Source organism: Lathyrus oleraceus, chromosome 5, assembly GCF_024323335.1.
Source record: "Lathyrus oleraceus cultivar Zhongwan6 chromosome 5, CAAS_Psat_ZW6_1.0, whole genome shotgun sequence".
Taxonomy (NCBI): domain Eukaryota; kingdom Viridiplantae; phylum Streptophyta; class Magnoliopsida; order Fabales; family Fabaceae; genus Lathyrus; species Lathyrus oleraceus.
In genome coordinates, this window is record NC_066583.1 from 386,574,416 (window position 1) to 386,581,587 (window position 7,172).

The following is a 7,172-nucleotide window of genomic DNA, read 5'->3' on the forward strand; positions in this document are numbered from 1 at the left end:
TTCTTATCATTATCATTCCATTGATTTTTCGGTTTTGGTATGACGACACCTTCACCATTGATCATTGTAATTTCATTTGAACTGTTGATGATGACGTCCCATGCACCCTTATCAACCGAGTTGATATGGATACACATACAAGCTTTCCAATAGCCATGACTTTCACCGGTGAAAGTAGGTGCTCTATTATACGCCCTTTTAGGTTCGGTAGCCATTATCTAAAAGCAACTATTAGGTTCTTTGTAAATTATGTATACGAGAGAGATGTAGCAATCCAACCCTACAAACCCTAAGTTTGGTGTTGATCTTGACACCTTCTCTTCCTTGATTAAAGCTTGATCAACTAACCAACAATGCCATTTTGATTCACCGTATCACGCTACTTCTTTGTAAGAAACCCCTTATTCTTCAAAGCTTACACTCAATCGAATCCAAAACACGCACTTGTTGAAACCTAAGATTTACCAATGCGATCCACCGTCCCACGCTACTCCTTTGCAAGAACCTCTTGTTCTTCAAAGACTTCACTCGATTGGATTTGAATTGCGTAATCTTGTCCAAAACCTTCAAACCCTAAAAGATCTTGAAGGAAAACCCAAGATCGGTTTTCTGATTTGAGCCCCTCAAAGTTCTCAACCTAATTTACAATACAATCAACCTAAATTGGACGTTATCAATCGAAATCTAGATGGAACCCAATCAAAAAATGAGTATGTGTAGTTTGATTGTGTGTATGCATAACATAAGGTTGAAGATGATGATAATACTTTGAAATCCTAGTTTCGTATAGGTTTTACTCTCTAGAAACCTTACTAGAAAATGATGCATGTATGAAGTACTTATATGTATGCATATTTTGAGGAAAAAGGAATGCAAAAGATTTGAAAAATGTGAGTTTTTGGAAAGTTTCGTTGCATAGGTCGACCTGTGAAAGTCATGTGCTGACCTGTTCGACACATGTGCTGACTTATACATGTCATACATCGACCTTTAATGGTCACATGCTGCCTATGTTCCAACCTGTAGTGGTAACACATCTAATAGAGCCTACATGCTTTAATAATACAACGAATTATTCGACCTATGAAGCGGATGTGTCGACATATATAACAAAAATTTCTTCTATGTGTCGACCTGAAATATACATGTGTCAACCTACAGCTTGATTTTTCATAAAAAGTGTTTTTGTGAATTTTTGATGCATTAAACCTTTTCAAACTTGTTTCCAAGTTCTTTTATGCTTCCTAATGCTAAGATGCACATTGAAAATCAGAGGATACCATCCAATATATATTAAAGCTAAAGTATCATAGTTTTGACATCATGCAAAATACATCTAATGGAAAGTTGCACTCACACGTTGTTGTATGTTATTTATGTTTTGATGTTGTTAATGGAACATTGTATGATTAATTGTTGTAATCATTATGTTTGTGCAATGAGTTGATTAAATTTATGTGATGTTTGAAATATAATTTTGTAAAGATGAATTATTAGCATGCTTGTGTTGCACTGTTGATTGATAATATGCATTTTTATTTTATTTTGGTGTGATGTAATCCAAAGAGGGGATTACTTGAGTTTTCAACGCATGTATGTTAGGATCAGAAGAGGGGTATTAACGCATTGAACTTTGTTAACACGTTTGTACATTCATACTGAGTTATGTCAAGAGGCATGTTCGCATGTTCAGAAGAGGGACTAGTGGATTGTCCCAAGCTTAGAGAGGGGGTTTGGAGCTTAGAAGAGGGGGATAAAGGGTTCATAAGAGGGGACCCGGTTCTATAGGGAACCAATTTCTGAGTTGGTACCACATGCATATGCATAGAGTTGCATAGATGAGTTGCATCACATAACATGTTATATGTGCATTTGTTGAGATATATTTGTTGAGTTGTGATTCATTTAGTGAGTTGGATGTGGGAATGTAATTGATATACTACAATTGAGATTGTGTAGAATGTGTTATGTGTTTAATATCCTACCTTGCAGTATATACCTGTTACTATTAGTTGTGATTTCTCATCCCTTCAGTTTGAATGTTGCCTTTACATGGGCATCATGCAGATACTCAAGAGTAGAGTCAACCTGTGAGTGAAGGCTTGTTCCTTGAGCTTTTTATTTTCATTTCCTTATTTTAGCTTTGGTTATGCTCTGATATATAACACTAGAGGAGGGGGGATATCTTTTTTTTTTATGTTGAGATTTTTGAGAGGCCATGTATGCTCTCGTATTTTATGTAATGGTGTGATAAGCATTTGGAGAAGACTTATGAGTCAATGCTTTTTAATCATGACATGATATTTATGATGATATTTAAATTGGTGTGTTCTAATTGATTATTTTTGTTGTGATGATACCGTAAGTGAAGGTGAGCATGGGATTACAAGTATTGCATGTTTATTTAGATTAAGTGTTACATGATCAATAGGTGTGTGTTTTGAGAGATGTAACATCCTATGTAGAAATATTGTGAAAAATCTCTGATTTAATTATAATTATGTGTTGGAGAAATAGAGTGTTACACCCACAATTTTCATCCTCTAGAATGCATTATCCCACTAGTCCCTAGCCTCTTCTTCCAACATGTGATTACCAAATTGTATCTTCTGAACATCAATGCAAGCCATCACTCGAAATATTTTCTTGATCCCTCTGATCCATGCTTGTGCACCATTAGGATCATACTGGCCCTTGAAAGTCGGCATGTTGTTTCTCTAAAAATCCCCCAAAGCACGGAACTCATCATTCTCTCCAACATTCTGATTGTTGTACTGATTTTGAGCCATTGCTTGAGCCAATAACTTCACAACTTTAGCAATTGCATCATCGTTCCTTCCTCCAACCATAACTCTGGTGATTCCAACAAACAAATAAACCAACATCAAAGGAAACAAAGTATCGATAATGTTCACATACACTTATCGCATACAAGGGAATACACATCATGTAAAACTTGGCCAGATGGATCGACCTTCTATGATACCACTAATGCAACACCCTAAAACCCCACATAAAAATTATCGCCTAATTTAATATAAAAAGTACAACCATAAAGGGTGTTACAGTTATATTATCAGAGCGACACATAGAAAGCTAAACAATGTGAAAATATAAATAACAAAGAAGGTTAACTATTCCATCCTCCAATACAAGCACCATCTAAAGTTCCTCAGTCTCTACTTGAGTATCTGCACCACAGGCGTAAAGAATAACACATTTCATATATTGGCGGTGTATAAAGAGAAAGGGTATTATATTATCACAGTTAAATCAATCATACAAATTCAACAATAGAGTAATTAATCAACAAATTAAATTATGTATGCAATGTATTCGTCTCCTTTACTTACATGCATGTGATACCAATATCTAGGATATTCAGAGGTGTGTTACTAAAGCATCCAACTTGTAACTTGGACCAAAGTCTTACTCGTCATTGGACCTAAGTTATACTCGTCACTAGACCAAAGTCCTACTTGTCACTGGACTAAAGTCTTACCTATCTCTAATATACATGATGCATGAATACAACAAATAATACAAATCATCATCCACAATCCTCCAACTCTAATCCTCGTTACTGGACATAAGTATTACAAGTCACTAGTTCCTTCGAACCTAAACACATCATCGTCAATTATTGTCGATGTAAGGCCACGTCAATGGTTCTCCTGGACCTAAACATCTTAACACTGCTTCTTTCGAACCTAGACATAGAGCACACGAACTCTAAGAATTAGACTCAACATAAATATAGGTTCATCTCAAACACAATCATCAACATTCAACAATACATATCAATAGCATTTAATAATTAAACAACACCTAACATAACTAATACTAACAACTTGTTATTCATAGGTTTAAGAGTTACATGCATATCCTTTAAGACTTTAAAACAACCCTAAGATAATTCAATTACTTACCGACTCAACTATAAACATATAAATAACTCAAATCTAAGTTATTTATAAATTTATTCAAATTCCTTAAATCGCTCTAAGGGTTTCCCAAAATCCTTGCCCCTTTAAGTTTACCCTTAGGGTCCTTAAACCCTTGATTTAACTCTAAAACAAAATGTTTAACTTCAAAGTAGCACCAAATATTATACACTTATGATAAACTTATGAAATTCTCCCATTTGAAGTTTCTTTAATCCCCCTTTTAAATGCAATTAATTGTATCTCGATCGGAGCTACGAAACTCTAGTTACGCGTGAAACAAGATGATCAACACATGACTGAAATTTGACTACGGTTATGCTAGAAAAACTAGAGGACTTATATTGTTGTAGCACTCCCTGACACAATTTACCCACTTCAACAGAAAGATTATCACGTTAGCTTTCTAATAAAACTGACCACACCTTAAACGAACTTATGAAATTGTAGTTACGCATGAAACAAGATGATTAATCCCATATAATTTCTATCTGCGATTTTTCTCTCTACAATAGTTGCATACTTTTATATTTTCATTCTCATAGAGATTCAAACTCATAAACCAGCATTTGCTCCTCAACAACAATATTTCTCATCATAACTTAGAATTCATCAATCACAAAATCTCAAAACATATCATGTCAATTGATAACATCCATATCACCAGAGAACTTTATAGAATCAATCATAACATTTAACACATATCATATAATTTTAACAATTAACAAATCACGAAAATTAGGATTAACAACAACAATACTAAGAGGTTTTGCACAAACCTCTTCAAGGTTCAATTCATTCATCAATAGGGAAACATAAAAGATAGAAAGGGAAAGAGCATAAGGACTCCCCACTTTCCCTTATGCTTAACACTCATATATTGAATAATTTCCGCCTTACCTTTAATTTGCAGAAAATTTTTGAACTTTGGCTATGAAGATTCTCTTATTCACTTGCTCTCCTAGGGTTGCCTCCACTCTCTTCCAACTCCTTATTTCCCAAACCTTCTACGTACTCACAACTCTCTCAACTTTTCTCTCTTAAATAAAACCTAATATTCTTTTATTTTAATTAATTCTTCAAACTCCCATCAACTCTCACTAATTACACCCACCTCCTTATTTTAATTAAAAATATATTTTACTCCCTGAAGTCTCAATTTCTCTTATTTTCTATTAATTAAATTATTAAAAATATAATTAAATTCTAAATTAATATGGAACTACCATTCCCCACTTCTACACTAAATTAAATATAATAAAACTATACTCAAAATTCAAGAACTTAAAAAAAAGTAAAAAATACTTCAAAACTCAATTACAAATAAAATAACCAAAATCGGGATATTACAGCAGGCATTACGGTGACCCCAAATTTGGAGGTTGAAGTGACCCCAAATTACAGCAGACATTACTCTACTCAAAATCAAAACGGGGACGTTACGCGCACACACACACACATATATATATATATATATATATATATATATATATATATATATATATATATATATATATATATATATATATATATATATATATATATATATATATATATATATATATATATATATATATATATATATATATATATATATATATATATATATATATATATATATATATATATATATATATATATATATATATATAGAGAGAGAGAGAGAGAGAGAGAGAGAGAGAGAGAGAGAGAGAGAGAGAGAGAGAGAGAGATGCTAAAGGGTGAATCTAATTTTCTTTTTTCCTTTATCTCGTTTGAGACTTTAAGGAATCTTTGTTAGAACAAGATTTTGGGTCTACAAGTTATCTCTAAGTTTTGATGATAACAAAGGATGAAACATTTTGATACCCTAATGAATTTATCTAAGTGTGCAGGGCTCTAACGGGAAATGAATCTGACAAAACAACATCTGACGTCACATTAGTCTAGAATAGCTGACTTAGAGTCAAAGACATTTGTTCTGACGATTGAAGACTCTGATATTCTGCATCTGAAGGATCCCACGCATGACTACTCTGATGATCAGTACATCTGAAGAAGGTCAAACTTAAGATCAATCAAGAACTTCTGAAGAAAAACACATCTAACAACTATCTGAAGAATACAAGATCTAATAGAAGTACCTAGATTCTGCACACTCTGATTCACGCCTAACAGATCATCATCAAGACTTTACAACGAAGTATTCCAAATATGGTATGAATATTTATATGGAGAAAAATTGAATAATCTCCTAAACTGCTATGGAAATGACAATAAACTTAATGTCATTTAAGTCCCATCATTGGTAAGATATCAGCACCAATGCTTCAACCAACAATATCATCTCCAAGCACTATAAAAAGGCCTAAGTATCATCATACCAAATACGAAGCCATTACATAAGAATACTGCAAATCAAATTCAATCATTCACTAATTCTTGTTCTATATTTTCACACGAGTTGTTGTTCTTAGTGTGAATCATTATTGTTCTTACTATGTTCATATTGTTAACTTAGAAGCACTAAACACCTTTGTATTTCTAAAATAGTTGTTGAATATTTCCTCAAGTGACTTGTGAAGTCTATAGACTTGAGAGGGCTAAGAGATCACTGTACTCTTAGACATTTTGTTGTAATATTTCTAGATTATTGGATTAACTCCTTATTGAAGGCGAAATCACCTTGCCCGGGTGGACTAGAGTAGCTTTGAATTTCAAGCGAACCAGGATAAACATTTGCGTTATTTGCTTTAATTTTTCGTGTGTGTGGTGTTTGTAAAAGCTTTTATTGTCTGTGAAAATAATTCAAACCCCCATTTCTTATTTTTCTCTACCTTCAATTGGTATCAGAGCTTCGGCTTTGTTATTGATTTTCAAATCAAAAACTTAATAGTGTAGAGAGATCCAACGTGAGAAAAACATAATGACTAACACCAATGAAAGAGATAGCTACAACGCTAAACCTCTAGTGCTTGATGGAGAGAAATTTGATTATTGGAAGGACAGAATCGAAAGTTTCTTCCTAGGCTATGACGCTGACCTATGGGAAATAGTTACAAATGGCTATGAACCACCTGTATCTGATGCTAGCATCGTCATTACTAAAAGTAAAATGAGTGATGATCAGAAGCGTGATTTCAAAAATCACCACAAAGCCAGAACAATTTTGTTGAATGTTATATCCTACAATGAAAAATTAAAAGATCACCAACAGGGAAATTGGTAAAAAAATACTTGATTCCCTAA